Here is an 18,203-nt window from a genome sequence, read left to right on the forward strand (position 1 = left end):
AGCTATTATTCAAATATTCTTAGCCACTCAATCTTCTCACTATGGTAGCTTCTGTACTCTACCTGATCGTTGCGACTTGTTTCTTTGATCTCACAGCCATTATGATTTCCAAGTTTAAAGGACATTACGACCTCTGACATGTCCCAGCCTTTGAAAGCTCCCGCCTTATGGACATGTCTCAGGCTTTAAGATATCATCGCCTTTGGGATGTCTTGGTTCAAGCAAGTCCAGGTCTTTTGGATCTTTCAGCCTTTCTTCTGCGTGATTTACTGCTCCTCGAAGCTATATCCTTTATGAGGTTTGGCTTTCCAGAGCTTTTACTTTTTAGGAGATTCTGGAACATAGATACGTTTGGCTTTTGACACAGCTTATCCGGTATTAATCATATAGGATATTTCTGCCATTAAGACAATAAGATATAGAGTTATATATGAATTGATCTTTGGATCTAATCAGTACATTAATTTATTATATGATAATTTTTGTTTAAGAGACAAACAAAAACAGTCCTATTGTAACATGTGTTTTATTCAAAGATCTAACCAGATTACAATATTTCCAACCACAAGGCTATTTAGAAAGTGATTAAATTTGTTCTGATTCTAGAGCTTCACTCTATTAACCCAAAGGCTGGTCATGACTTGTTGTCTTTTAAATGTAAACATAAGTTGTGTGGTATATTACATTCATCTAATCTATAAAGTAATGCGTCTATAGTAGTTAAGCAGAAAACTATTTTGGCCTACGTTATCGGCCTCCTAGACTCTGAATACATTTATGAAATACCTTTGGTTATTATTTTATTCATAAAATATTCATATCAATATTGGTTAAGATCCACCCAGCTAATAGTCGTTTAGCATAATTGTTCACTAACGGTTTTGAACCTATGGGTCCACTCCTTGATTCAAAAGTGATATGAAACCCTATTCAAGACTAACATTTACCAAATAGAACGTTCATTATAATGTTGGTTAGAATCTATTGAAGTACAAAGTGCCTATATTAATTGTTTTGCAAAAGGTTTTGGGCCTCTGCAGACTTCGATCACGTTGGCCTCCAACAAAAAACTTAAACTTAATATTTTGTTGTAAAACTTCTATACCATGTTTCTTAATAGTGTGATACAAATGTATTAACTCTGATCACTGTTGATACAACATTAATATGGAGTTAACATCATTTACAAATTTATGTAACCCTGATCACCTGTTATAAAACATTAATATAGAGTTAAACATCATTGAAACATTTCAGAATTTATATTACAAAAATACCTAACAAAAACGCTTGTAAATATAAAAAAAACAATATAAATATTCTGTGCTAACACTTATAAACACATTACATAAATTTTCCTTGAAAATAACATTAGATGTAGTAGTTATACAAAACATAAATTTCAGTTTAATTAAAGGTAAAATATTACGTTTAAATCAAAGAAAAACTCACTCACTTCTATTTTCGATCTATTAGAAAATTTTATAAAATACTAGCTGTTTCCCGCAGCTTCGCAAGGTTTACGTAAGACTTGGCCATGTATTTGCACTTCTGGTTCAAGTGCATTATATTTCTAACACCGATGTAGATTTTGCCTTGTTGATACGATCAAGAAAATCTGTGTATGCTTATTATATAGCCATTATACACGTAGATGTATTTTATTATAAAGCGGTCTAACAGTCAAGCTTTAAGTTCAACCATATATTTATCATAAAGAAAAACATATATTCTAACTGAGTGCCTTCAAATAGTCTTTGGCAAATTAATATACGTAACTGTCTCATAATTGCAGTTTATAATGTGCAGGCGCTTTGAAAACTTTTATATTTTGCAGCGCAACCTCGTGGTGAGTTTTATAAATGAGTATAGCATATAAACCTTCTCCGTCGAAAAGTACATATACATTCAAATTTTCTTAATGATCGGTCAAATAGTGTACGATTCCATAAAGGACACACACACAAACATTCATTTTTATATATACAGATTAAAAATGAAAAAACTGTACAGATTAGTTAACAAGTGACCGTTATTCTGAGGTATGCTTATATAATTTAGTATTACCTTTTAGGTAATTTTTTACATGTGCTGCTATTTTTAAATTACGCGACGTGTTGATGTATGTCGCTACTTGCTTTAATGATCAACTATGACCTGACCTGGCATAAAGAATAGCTGCTTAATTAAAATGAAGTGGTAACGCCACTTCTTTTGGGTAATTAACATACACTCCCTAATTAATCTTCACATATAACTTTTAAGTAACAATTATTTGAGTAATATAACCATTGCATCATTATGAATTCCTTGGTTGTAACCAATAAATTTATTCTACATATAAGTTTTAAGTTTGCTGACACTTTAAGAAAGACTAGGTAAATGTACCAGTATCGGGACACATTCGTTCATTCTTCACTATGTTAAAATAAATTTACATTAAACGTCTTTAGCATTTGTGTGAACATAACAAATGCATCAATCTAAACTCAAGAAGATGTTTGCCTTTAAGATATGCATACTTCTAAGAGTATGATATTATATATCGGTCCCAATTTCAAAATAATGAATAATAATATCCAGTTCCCTTCTAGAAATCTTCAGGTACCAACAACTAAAATTCACAATATCTCAAAAATTGTCACACAAACTTGCAACTTGCGTATTAAACTTTTTAATACATGCGTATTGAACTGCATGTTGCAGCATCTAATAAATAATTACCAAGTAAAGCACTGGATTCACCATTACTTCCTAAATCCAATAAAGAGCCCAATTTAACATACACTCTAAGCCTTAGAGTTTTTGTATTACTCCTTCCACTAAGGTTTCTAGCATTAGAATTGTAATGCCACTGTAAAATTCTACTTCTTCACAGAACAGTAGTTCTTGTGGATAATATGAACTCTGATGGCTTGAATCTTCAAATATATCCGACTAGAACAATTCTCAAAAAGCCAGGATTTTGATTTATACTATTAATATATCATGGAATATACAGTATATGCAATTAGATTGTAGACGCCGTATGCCTCAGGGATATCCCTCTCTAAAAAACAGCTAACACAACCTAGTTTTTCCAAGGTACCTTATTAAAAATAAGGCCAAGTTTTAAGAGTTGGCTAACTGAAGGTCTGGATTAACAAGTATTCAAAATATGTTCTATTATCAAAATGTTAAAAGGCTTTTTACAAAAAGTGTTTTCTCAAAAATGCTCACTAATACATTACATGTTTTTATTCAATTGAACAATATGATATTATTTTAATTGGAATTTATAACTAGTAATTGAAGAATTCACATATTTATGACTTTAAAGATAGGTGGTGATTTACAAACTGTTATCATTACAGAATTAATGTAATTAGTTATATATATATATATATATATATATATATATATATATATATATATATATATATATATATATATATATATATATTAATGGAACAGCTATGGGCACCAGGATGGCACCTGCGTATGCTAATCTATTTATGGCAAAATTAGAAGAAGATTTTTTGAATTCTCAATCCTACAAACCTCTTGTATGGTTGAGATTCATTGACGATATTTTTATGATTTGGAATAATAGCTTTGAAAATTTAAAAGAATTTTTGGAAAATCTAAACAAATTCTCGATTTTGAAATTTACCTGGAAATTTTCTAAAGAAATCATAACATTCTTGGATGTAGATGTTTTTATTAAATCTGGATTTCTCAAAACAAAAATTCATATTAAAGACAGTAACACAATGGATTATCTACATTTCAACAGCTGCCATCCTGTACATGTCAAAAAATCAGTACCAAAGGGTTTGTCAGTTAGGGCCAAAAAAATTATGTACTGATAGTGCAGATTTTCAAAATTATCTAGAAAAAACTTGGAAATGCATTTGTCAAAAGAAAATATCCTGCAAAATTTATAAATGATCAAATTAAACACTCTAATGTTCATAAAACCCAAAAGAATGATGACGTAAAATTTATAACAAAATATTTTCCTGGTTTATATAAAACAAACAATATTCTAAGAACGGCACACAAAATTCTTGAATCTTCACCAATTACTAAAAATTTATTTTCAAAACCACCCAGGCTAGTGTTTCGTAGAAATACTAACCTTAAAAATCTTCTAGTACGGCCCAAATTGCCACCTACTGACATTCAAAATTCAGAAAAGAAGAAAAATTTTAAGTGTCAACCCTGTAAAGACAAACGATTTAATACTTGCAAAATTATAAAATCGTCCAATTTTTTCACCAGTAGTAATACAAAGAAAACTTACCCTATTAGAGGAGAAATTAATTGCAAAAGTAAAAATGTAATTTACCAATTAACATGTAAAAATTGTGCAGTGGATTATGTTGGATTGACAACAAATCCATTGCACATAAGAATGAATAATCATCGTTGTTCGTCTAAAAAAACAGGATGAAAAATTGGTTTCACAACACGCATTAGGCCACCAACAAAATTTTGAACAATGTTATGCACTGACAGGTATTTGCAAAGTACCCGAAGATAGAAACAAAATTGACTTAGAAAATTTAGAACAGGCACATCAGTTAATATTAAAATCAAAAGTACCCTTTGGTCTGAATAAAAGATGAAATGATCACTTGTTTTTATTATGTATTATTTTTTCTAAATTATTTTTCTAAATTCATTCTCTGTTCATGATATTATTTATTTCTCTTTGGTGTTAACCACATGTTCAAAAATTCTTGTTTATTTATTTATGTCAGTTTTTATTTATTTACTTTTGTAAATTTTGTTGCTGTATTGTTATTTTTTATTTTGTATTATACCTTATTATACCTTTTTGAAAACGGCAAAAAGCCGAAATATTAAAGGAACTTTGTATCAAGAAGTCTTATAATTGATATAACAGAGCAATTCTGCTTTTATACACTCAAAGTGAATATATATATATATATATATATATATAAAACTAAACCATTAATTCTAGTTTACTTAATTTTGATAATTAAATATTTAATGAGGATAGAATATAGCATTATATGATATTAATATTGTTATATGCATATTATGTGTGAAAACAATACTTATGCTCCGTTTAGAAATTGTTACCATTACAGTGGGAATTGTCGATGAAACCATTAAATGAAGAAAATAAGAAACTAAGCAGGTTTCATGTAGGGTCTGCCTGATAAGGTCTATTATAGTTCTATTTGGTGGAAACATGTTGTAAATCATTTTAATTTACTAGAATTCATTATAATGTTTCATCTAATCGAACGGGTGCTTCCTAAAAAAAATATTAACAAAGTTTGCTTAGTTTAAATTCATGATTTAAATTAGAGAACTTTTAAAATTAATTAGATACTTTAAAGGAATCAGTTTTATATTAAGCTGTACGATCACAGACTTTGGGTCACATAGGAGGTTTAGCGTAAACCCCATGGAGGACAAAATCCTAGCCCAGACAGGAATTTCCAGTGGATAGATGTTTACCTTTTATATCGATAAATCATTAGTCAAAGTAGACATTCACAAGATCTTTAAGTTCTCTAAGTTGTATATTTCGGAAGTTATCGTGCATAAAGAAGGACACATATAACGACAGAAATCGGCTTGTGTCATAATCAAATAAACGAGACTCCCAGCCAATAAAAATTATAATGAATAATGTTATCTGTTAGATTACGCTTAAATACACGACATGTTATTATAATCAATAAGTGTAATGTTTCATTGTAGGTAAAATACTTTTTAAATTTTAAGGTTGTTATCTGTTTTTCTCGTTACCCACATCGTTGTACATAAGAACCATGTAGCCAGGGTCACTTCTTTGACAGACGTAATTCGGGGATCCCAATAGCCGGATGTTTATAATTTTTAGTGCTGCTCTATAGGTCGTAGAGATAATAATTATTTCTCTGTAGTGAAAGTTGCTTTACATTAAATCATGCGTGTAAAAAGCAGAAGCGGGAATTCATCATCAAGCGCTCAGCCAATAATATTATGGATATGTCGTATGATTTAATATTTTTTGCCTCCTAATAGCTAAAATGTGTCATTTTCCTGTGGTCATTATATATATATATATATATATATATATATATATATATATATATTACATAATAATATATATATATGTATATTATATATAACATTTCATATACATGTATATATATAAAAGTTTTTTCCTAAAGGATTTGTAATATCTATTTCGTTTTATGTGAGGATATTTTAATTTTTTTTAAATAAAAAGATATGAATAAAGACGTTTAAATACAGCTGTGAACAAATTAGAAAGTCTATTGTGTTGTGTTAATAATATTACAATAAATTTTAAATGCAACGAATCGGGAATTGAAGTCATCGTAAAAAACTAAATTGTATTAATTCATCAATGAAGATTGTCCAATTTCAAAGTAAATTGGGTCTACTAACTAATTTAAGTACATTTTCATCTATTTAAAGAATTATCTGATATAAGTTGTTATTTCCCCAAAAAAATTTGATTTAAAACAAGTACCAAACGAAACCTCCGTTGTGTTAATGCAATTTATATCATTACAAAAATATTCATAAATGTTTAAATTAAGTAGAATATGAGACGGGTATGAGTGAGAATAGTATAGAAATGTAATTTCTTACACCGACTTGAAATCAAATCAAGCGTTATTTTCCTTGTTGTTTCTACCTACATGCCTGGTTTTCTCCAATTACATTTCTGTAATATTATACCATGAACATAATAAGGTGTTATTTTCTTGAACATCTATTTTTAACAGTAGATTTAGATAAATTTCCTTCCAAAATCTAATTATACTTTCTCGCTACTTTGAGATCGAATTATATTAAATTTTGGTTCAAACGGATATATTAAGAAAAGTTTGGTCACAGCTAATGACTAACTTGTAATGGAAAATTCTAAATATCAGACATAGTATGAATTATTTTGAAAAAGTTTTGGTGTAAGTAAAATAAAACATTTAAAAATTTTAAATTTTCCTATGTTAGAACAGAAAGTACGGCATACCTGCATTCGACTTATTTTAGAGGTATTATTGGTAAGCATAATAGAGCCAATAGAGATAACTATGTAAATCTAATTAACCTGTAATATAAATATGAACATATAAAATAATCTTAGTGTACATGAATTGGGGTGAGTGGTTGGTGGTAAAAAACAGAAAGTATCACCCTTGTTTCTTTTTAGATGTGAGAAAACAAAGTGTGCTGTTATTGCTAAGGAACTGAAAATGTATGCTGAGAAAGAATTTAAACATCAATAAGTTTTGGTACAGTTAAGTGTGCTGAATAAGTTTCGGTAGTACATATTATTCCTGCACAGACGTAACTCAACAGTGTTTCAAGCTAAATGACAGGTGGCATGTATATCGCATGGATAGTGGTGTACAATTTACTCTCTTACTACCGCTGTTCATAATTTTAGCACTCACTCAGACAACTAGTCACCCAGTAAGAATTTTGTAAGAATTTGGCTCTCAGTTGGTTAAGCACAGCATTATATTGTCATCGAAAATCTCTTTACAGTTAGTTCGGAGTCTAGAGGTTTTCACCAGTGCGTAGTTATTTGGATTTGTTATTACTTGCTGAATAAAAAAAAATTCAGCTATCCGGTAAATGTGTATTTAATGAAGCGAACGATGCGAGGTCTTGTTATAAACCGGATAAGTACAGGTTTGTAACTTCCCACATCTGGTTATAGTCTCTTGACGAATGAATAAGTTTATTCCTAACATCTCACGTGCTTGGTGAGTTGTTAGAGACTTAGAGTTAAGTTGGTAAGTTAGGTAAAATTATCAGAAGATTTATTTTATGTTAACTGGATAGCTATAGTTTCATTCAAATGTAATTAAAACGTATAATATTTTAGTTCTTTCTGCCTACTATTTTTAGTACTGTATACTTTTTATAACATTAGTGTTAGTAAAGATAATATTGTTCGATTACTCTTATAGCTGTGAGACTTGGCGATTGCTGTAGCTTCATAAGAAAGTGGTTATTGTTTTACACGATTTAGTGCTTAACGCCAAAGTTGGTGTTTCCTCTTTAATTCTTGCCATGGTTTTTGATTGCCTTGAAAGCTGATAATGCTGTCTTAAATAATTGATCCTAAGTTTTTACTGCAGTTTCCTTTCCACATATGTTAAGACTTGCTTGTAACGCCCACACTGGTAACGGTAAAGAACTTCCGCTAGATAGGTATCTAAACAGGATTCTGTAGCCTGTGTCACGACCTCTTAAAATATATGGATTATACTCTTCGAATGCTTTATGGAATTATATTATGATTACATGGATATGTATAAAGTAAAATATGTACTATTATTCTTAAGCATTTACGAACTTTTTATTTGGTGTTTCGTTGGAGTTATGAAATTAAACCTTCTTTTAAACAGTTTACATTTGTATTAGTTTTTCATGATTCTAATAATTTATATTTACACATAGCTAAAGTTTTTAAAGGGTTTTATTATATCATGTCATTGATTTGCGTAGATATCCGTAGGCTTTGAAACATAGAATACGTTGATTACAAGTGTATATAAATATCAAAATCATAAAAATGTTTGTTTGACTTATCTTCAACCACATAAAATATGAATAAATATATATTTAAAACAACAATGGAAGATTTAAATAAAAGCCAATATCCGACTAAAAAGTAAAAGAGGAAAGAAAGAGTTATAGGAGAAAGGTAGAGATATAGCAAGAGAGCTTATACTGGGCAGTGTCAGGGTGAGATTTATTTGACCACTGACTGCGTGACCAGGGCACAAATAGCCACAGCTGTCTTTTCGAACCCGTATAGCTTTGTTTTATTTTCATCGATAGAAAAAATCTTACTCGTATCATTGTAATCCTAAAAGATAAAACAATAACGTTCTTTGTAATTTAATATATTTATTTTAATTTTTCAGATCGCAGTTCCCTAATTTTAGTACTACTATTTTTATAATACGTTAATTTTATAATTTTAAAATATTGAAAAGTATGTTTTTCAAAAAGTTGAAATAATAGAGTTAAATCTAATAAACTGCATATATTGTCAAAATTCAGGTGAAAATAAATTGTAGTTACGATGCTCCTTCCTATAAAGTTCTTTTTACAATAGTTCGGACATACCAGCAGAAATTTTATTTGACCTAGCAGACAAACAAGCTATTACACTGACTAGATTACAATTAGATGGAAACTGTTTAATAATTGAAATGCTTTTGAAGTATGCTATATATTTACTGAAGTAGTATAAAACAATTCCATAAAATTACTACGCATTGCAACACCGAACCTCGTTAATAATAGTGCATATAATTAAAAAAACAAAATAAATTTCAGGAATCATCATATCAAATTCGTTAATTTAGTGAAGTACAATAATGATTTAAACTATTTTAAACATACTCGTCGGTTTAATTTTAATAAACTAACTGTATAATATATATATATATATATATATATATATATATATATATATATATATATATATATATATACTGTACGTTTGTAAAATTAATAAAATTAATGTTGATGCATTAAATGTTTAATAAATCTTAAACCTAAACGAGTGTTTAGGATACCAACTAACTTTCATGTATATTAACATGAGTTCTAAAATAATATAACGGTTTTTTTATAATTTGACTATATTTGTGTCTCTGATACCAGGATGATGTAAAGTATTAGTTTTAAGCTTTTTTACGTGTCTTCAGATAGAATTGACTCCAGATTTCAGAAGTCAAGCTTGCGATAACTTCTGATTTCAGACAATGCACTAAGAGGAAGGTAAACTTGAGCTGAACTCAATAATCACATTGTATCAACCTTTCCCACTTAAGCTACATTACATGTAGAAAACTCGGTTGTTACTCTGGTGTTCAATTTACAGGACCCTGATGTTTTGGAAATATCCCAAATCTCGTATAGAAACGTTATAAAGTGTTTAGATATATTTAAATGACGGAGATTCCACATTTCAAACACTGCAAGAAGCGGAAGGTTACAAGTAGCATTGTAATTAAACTTATAATTAGCATTGTATCAACAATTGATACGTTATTTATTAACATACATTCATATATTTATATACTATATATATATACATATATATATATATATATATATATATATATATATATATACATATATATATATATATATATATATATATATATATATATATATATATATATATACGTATATACGATATATAATAGCATTGATTATATATATATATTCTTTTCTTAGTATTTATTTATTTAAATTATATTATCATTATTAGTTATTATTAGTATTATTAAATTAACCAATAATTGTACTCGAACTAGTCAGGTAAACTCTTTACTTGGTATTATATGTCCCTAGTTATAGCCAGGAAGATGTATCTAAATAAATATATGTTACGTAAATAATGACATTATTCTCTATTTTATTTGCATGTATAAGAAAATATTATTTATTTTAAAGTAAAATATATATTACTTTATTGGATATAATATGTATAAGTATATCATTTAACGTGCAATATATATACTTTAATATATGTCTAATTAACAAAAAGACCTTAAATCTTTGCAATTAAAAATCATAGTTTAGTAAATAACATATTTTTATACATATATTTTCAATCCTGAAAACTGAAAAGAAAACCAAGCGGTGGCAGTGGACACCCCCACTTACAAGTTGGGGTGTAAGTGGCAGAAAGGGATCCTTCGTGTTCAGAGCACGTATTACTGACAGACCAACAGTCTGGGAGGCGATTTGTATCTGTAGCTTCAAAGCAGTCCTTCGCTTTTTCAAACTTTTAAATGCTTACAGTTCGGCTTTGTCTACAATTATTACACATGATATGTCAAGATTAATCTGTAAAATGTATAAATATTTATTAAAATTCACTTTTTTAGTTGACACTGTAGGAATAAAAATAGCTTTCACGATGCCATATACATTGTGATTTAATACTATAATGCAGGTATACGCCACACGCTCCTAGTGTAACAGGATTTGTTGAGGCTGCATGCTTAATTTCAAGTTTGTAATTTATTTTATTCTCGAGTTTACTATGGATAGATAAAACAGAAAACAATCATACAGCAAATAACTTTTACATTCCTCCGGCATGTACATATATATATATATATATATATATATATATATATATATATATATATATATATATATATATATACAGGGTGTCAATTAAGTCTGGAACCTCTTTTTTAATTTTTAAACCACAATATAAAAAAATACCAAAGTTCACACGTGCTTACTGGTCATAGTAACGCACATATCTGCCCAATTACCGACCAGATAATCCCTTTGGGGGACGGTTCACAAGGAGTCAGACAAAATTCTTAAATAGCAGCATAGGTCAAGTTTGGTATCAAATTAAAGGTCTTACTTATCAGAGTACAATGCCGCAAACCGGACTTAAAAAGGTGGATTCATTTAGTAGTTATAGCTATTTGAATTTTAAAACAATTGAACATTGTAAATTATTAAGTAAACACCTATTATAAGTACCTGTGATCAAAGTAAGTGTTTCAAAATGTTCCCCACCATCGTCTGGCAATGTCCTAGGCGGTTGTAAAAGCCATCCATTGCATTTTGAAGGTAGTCACGAGAAATATCTTGAGCTTCTTGGACTATGAGATTTCTTAGGTACGCCAAATCTCGAGGCTTAGTACGATAAACTGTATCTTTGAGGTATCCCCAAAGAAAAAAATCCAGCGGAGATAAATCAGGGGAACGAGCAGGCCACTCTACTGCACCACGTCTTCCAATCCATCTGTGAAGGAATATTGTATCCAAGTATTCTCTAACAAGGAGAGCAAAGTGTGGTGGCGCGCCATCTTGTTGGAAATAAATTCTTTGAAATTGTCGACCAAGAGCAGCTTGTAGTGCAGGAATTATCTCATTTTGGAGCATTGCTAGATACGAGTCACCATTTAAATTACCATTGATAAATAATGGGCCCATAATTTGATTTCCTATAATACCTGCCCAAACGTTAAGTTTCTGTGGATGCTGTGTATGACTCAATCTGCCACTTTCACATTCTAACAGTAGTTGTGTTATTGGTAATAATTATTGATTCCTGGCTTCGATTACTACATTGTCATATGATGGGAGGGGAACATTTTGAACACTTACTTTGATCACAGGTACTTAAAAATTGGTGTTTACTTGTAATACTTAATAATTTACATTGTTCAATTGTTTTAAAATTCAAATAGCTATAACTACTGACTGAATCCGTCTTTTTAAGTCCGGTTTGCGGCATTGTACTCTGCTAAGTAAGAAATTTAATTTGATACCACACTTGACCTATGCTGCTATTTAAGAATTTTTGTCTGACTCCTTGTGGACCGTCCCCCAAAGGGATTATCCGGTTTTTTAATTGGGCAGATGTGTGCGTTACTATCACCAGTAAGCAGGCGTGAACTTTGGTATTTATTTCTATTATGGTTCAAAAATTAAAAAAGAGGTTCCAGACTTAATTGACACCCTGTATCGTATATACATATAACCATAGGATGATGTTGTATGAGTATACATATGTGTTTCAATATTTTACAAGTTAAAACATAATATGATCATATTAAATTTCTTTACTGAAGTATGTATTATGCTATTAGTTAATTGCTGTCATGGTTATCCATAAAATCAATGTAAAAAAATTTGATAATTTTCAGCTATATCTCATGGAATAAAATGCACCTTTGTAAAATTCGAGATTCGTTGTATAGTAATGAAGCTTCATGTTTAATGTTTAGTATACAAGTCTGTTTGTTCTCTATACATATTGCTGACAGGCAGACAGATATAACACCTTTCCGTCCTCTCGAGTGATAGGCTTTGCTAACGTTCAGCAATGTATGGGTAATTTTTATTTTAATGTGGTTATTTTTTAATATTGTACAATTTTTTTAGGTGTGAATCTGCGAGGTAAGACAAAACGAGTAACAAAGCAAGAAAAAGTTTCATTGGCCTCATTTAAGACAAAGCACGATTTTCAATGTTACAATCAGCAACGTTATCCAATTGATCTTTAACGACGTGAATTGAGTGTAAATCAAAGTTACAATCAACGTTTTATCGAAATCACTTTAATGCGTAAACAGTAGTCATAAACATTGTTAATTATTGTGAAGTTCAATAGGTTTTTATATTGAATATAATTTGTTGGTTACCGTAAATGTTTATAAACTTTATCTTTATTTAAACTATTACACTGTTTTGTTTTATATCTTAAGTGTTTAGTAATTATACACAATTCATGTGATAAATTTGTTGTTATCAATTTTAGAAACATTGTACAAATATAAGATCAAAAATATATACGTTAGCTAATAATAGGTAATAAAACATTCTGACACCCGTTTCTCAACGTGTTATGTAATAAGGCCAAAATTTTATTAGGTACTAAATGAGTATGGATCCTCTAAAAATTACAGATTTACTCATAACACTGATGAGATAAAGAATGATGTGATTAAAATATAATAATATTAGTTTTTTTCTCATTGAATCTGTACATCTCCATTGTCATTTACAATTTCATTCTTAATTTATTGTAATAATAATAGCTTACCTTATTTATTCGTTTAAGTAAATCTGGTGTGAGTGTTTTTTTTCTATTTTTCTGATAATACCCTATTCATCAAACTTTATTTATTTAGTTGTAGTACTTGAATATGCAATCTAAATAGTGTTTAATATTTTTAATGACATAAGTGTTTGATAGGTAAAACTTAGTGTATACATAATAAATCCTTTTAAAGAACATCCCAGTTTCAACTCTCTTTTGATAGATTTCTGTTTACGAATGGTTTGGATAACTTTAGATTTTAGAATCGAGGCTGTACACGCTTTTAGAAGACTTGCATAAAAAGGCGATAAATATAGAGTATACAATATATGAACCAGGTATTTTTAATAACTCTCTGAAGATTTTTTTCATGTCAGAATACAAAAATTATTATTAAATTATCAAAAATAGTGTGCTAATATAACTATACAAATTTTATAACTAAGAAACAAACCCTTGTAGACGAACTTTGTAAGACACTACAAATTTTTAGAAACTACTACGTGCTTATATGTCTTGTAATGTTGCTTGATGTTGAAGTTTAAAGAGTTATTTTAAGAATAATAGATGGACAGTGATTGGAAAGCACTACATTAGTGACGTAACAAGTTTGACAAAGGAAAACTCAATATAACAAAAGCACCTTTTTGACAGATATTTCTTAATAAAAGATAAAATAAAATTGGAATTTTTTCCTAGGAAACTGGATTTTTAATATTTAAAATGCTTGAGTTCGTTCCAGTAGATAGTGCAAACTAATTTTTCAATGCACTGCTTTTAATCTTAGCTCATGAAATTGTTTTTTTAAGTCTCTAATTCATAGTAAAATAAAATACTTTACTAATTAATTATAAGTTTTCTAACGTAAGCTATCTAATGATGTTTAATTGAATAATATAAAGTTTTTCCTACTATACGATAAGACAAAACCACATATACTACTTTATTATGGTTTATATATGTATGGGTTTTACATACTCTAGAAGAGACTTTTTTAATGCTGTTAATATGTGAATAAAAACGTTAAGAGTTTTATGGAGGAGGCCTATTATCTCTATAGTTAGTGGTCAGGTTTTAAATGTTATATGAAACGTTTCCCCTACTGTAAGTTTTAACCCTATAATTTCATTTAGAATCTAAATTTGCAGTAAGTAGTTCTTAAATTATAATTATTAACCTAAAAAAATATTATATAAAATGTATGTACACTTATGTATGTAATAAATTTACCTATAACAATAACAGTAATTTCTAGTTCTAATAGTAAACAAATAGAATTATAGCCGATATGAATATACGACAAATTAGGCTAAAAATATATCTTACTTAGAATGATTAACTCAAGTTTATTCTTCACATTAAAATTTAAAAAAATGTATATTAATAACGTATGGTGTTGTTACGTAACTTAAACCAAATGTAATTTATAGAATTATACCATCCCTTAATGGTGGAAGCAGCGTACATACTCAAGTAACTGCTGATGACATGTCAACAGACTGGTCCTGGTGTAATGCATACTAACGCTGTAAATTACTCGGATACTGACTGCCTATATTACCGGTAACAATTCTGTAGAAATTTGTTTTAGTTTAAATTTATATATAAACATATATAGCCGCTGGTAAGCCCTAGTTCATGATAAATATAGAGTATATATATATATATATATATATATATATATATATATATATATATATATATATATATATATAGGGTTGACTTCATACACACACGTGGCTTATAACACGATTCACTTTTGAACAACTGAAGAAATGCGCTCGTTTGTTTATTTTCCGCTTACCATAAAAGTGAGAAGCAGGGTAAATTTGTTTTAACTACATAATAATGAACGCCAATATAACATGTCGGTTAAACTTGTCTAGACCACATTCAAAATTATTGAAAGTCTTCATCATATTACACTACAAGCGATTTTACTTAGATAACAAAGGACCTAGTATTCCCTTACTCGGGTAATACAATTTTTCATTATTGTAAATATATTATTTATCATTACTAACAGTTCTTAGTTACACATGTAAATTTTATAGAATGTTGGAAAGAAATTTGTGGATTGCAGTTCATTCAACTCCCATAATTCAAAGGCCCAATACATTGTTGTTTACATTTAAAATCCAATTATTCTTAAATGTAGGAGAAAATTTAATATTTATAAGTGATCATCATTCCTCTCATAAATTATTATTATGACATCAAACAGGATATGTATGTGACCAACCTGATATTCGGTAGCATATCACAAGCTAAATCGCGGGTAACAAGTAATTACTTTAACATTAAATATATCTTTTATATTCAACTTGAAATAACCCCCACATAACACCCAATTTTTATGTGCCCGATCAACCAAATTGCCCCATTTATTACCATGAATAGCATCGGCTTAAGAAAGATTTTTAGAGTGCCAGATCCAAAGTTACTTATTTGTTGTTTTCTGTAGTAAACCTGATCTACCGTTCTCGAAAATTAGGGTGTGATAATTTAAATCAATTAGATATTATGTATATATTCTGGATATTATAAATCCATAGATATTATAAATATCTGACATAAATCTTCTTATTTACCCCTATAAAGAACTAGTTAGAATTTACAAACAGTTATTGAATAATATTGTATTTTGGAGTTTTATATTTTACCTCGATTTGCAACAGAAGAGACTATTGAAGCAACAATTAATAACCTACAGGCAAAAAACACAGAGTGTCAAAAACTTTAGGAATACGATACTAAGGCTCATACATCGTACACACTGTCACAAGTTCTCTTGTCAGATTAACATTTAACTGTGTCCCAGAGTACAGTTTTATAACATACCATATCTGGAGGTGTATTGCACTAATACACAGCGACTGCTGCAAACACCTTTAGCTACTATGAGAAATGTATTGATACTGATATGTAACTATTATGTAGAGAACGGTTTACAACACACCACATCTGGAGATTTATTGCAGTATTAGTTGGTGACTACTGAAGATACCTGTATTTACTATAACTGCAGAAAAAACACTTACATTAAAAGTACATTCAAGCAAACACTTATTTAAAAAATTTTGTTATAGAGGTACCTACCTACCTACACTCACACGCACACACGCACACACACACACACACACACACACACACACACACACACACACACACACACAAGTTTGTAATACAAATATAATCTGATCCACATATAACTAAATGTATATCTGATGTTAATTTAACTTTAATTATAAATTTCATGAAGTGTTTGTGATATTATTGAAACTTAAGATTTGGTAAAGAATTCTTGCCTCGTATTTAATTTTATTTAGAGTAACCCTGTCATCAGTAGTAAGATTAGAAAAATAATATCTTTTTAAGAATTTACGCCTAAGTAAAAGTTTAGCTTTTTAGTTGAAAAGTGATTACAAAACTATTTTTAATAATTCACTATTTCTGCATATTTGAGAAGAACCATGATACTGTTAATGATACGTAGTCATCAATAAATATCCAAAACTACAGAATGGATTTTTATTTAATCTTTGAACACACGTTAACCGTAGGCTAAGAAACGGCTATGAATATTTTGTAACTAAACCAAATAATATCTCCAAAAAATATCGATGCATTTCATGAAAACTCTAACTCATTCCTAATTATTAAAACACAAATTACCATTAAGTTTCCATATGAATCCTATAAATGCGTTCAAGATGATGAGCTTTGCATTTTTGATGACTATTTGCAAGAACTCGTGGAAAAATTCGATATCACACAAGTGAATTAAAGACACTTCCCGAGTTTTAGATAATGAGGTGTTAAATACGTAATAATACTAATTCAAATGTAATCTATATATATAAAAATTAATGTTTGTGTATGTGTTTTCAATGGAATTCGAGAATGGTTTGAATTCATGATTTGGTCCGATTTAAATAGTTTATTTAATTATTTTTTTTATTTATAAATTGTTGTTATGACTTAACAGCTGTTAATACTTTCAGCTGAAGTTCATAAAAGAGGCAGAAACATTTGTTTACATTTAAAATTTAGAAAATTTTTATTGTAAAGTGCTTGATCAGTATTGTAATGCATGTTGCATAGAAGATGTCATTGCCTAATTTTAAATTCAGATTGCACCAATGATCAATAAACTATCTAATGCAATGAAAATACTATTAAACGCTATTATGAAAACAACCTCATTGTACAAATCCGTGAATGTTTTAATAGCCAAACACTATTTGAAGGCGCTAAGTTATGATGTAAATTTCTGGTTGAACTTAAAGCTTGAGTGTAGGACCACTTTATAATAAAACACATGTACGTGTACAATGGCTATAAACATATATATGGATTTTCTTGATCGTGGCAACAAAGCAAACTCTACATCGGCGTTGGAAAAATAATTTACTTGAGCCAGAAGTGCACATACACGGGTAACGCTTACGAAAAGCGTGCGAAGCCGCGGGAAACAGCTAGTGTTTTATATTTGTATATTGGATGGCCGCTATCCAAATTCTTACGACGTATATAAAACACATTTACAGAAGTAAACGACCCAAGAATTTTAAAGCACAACTTTTTAATGCTATGGTGTATATTACTTATGTTT

Source organism: Homalodisca vitripennis, chromosome 2 (genome assembly GCF_021130785.1).
Source record: "Homalodisca vitripennis isolate AUS2020 chromosome 2, UT_GWSS_2.1, whole genome shotgun sequence".
Classification (NCBI taxonomy): Eukaryota; Metazoa; Arthropoda; class Insecta; order Hemiptera; family Cicadellidae; genus Homalodisca; species Homalodisca vitripennis.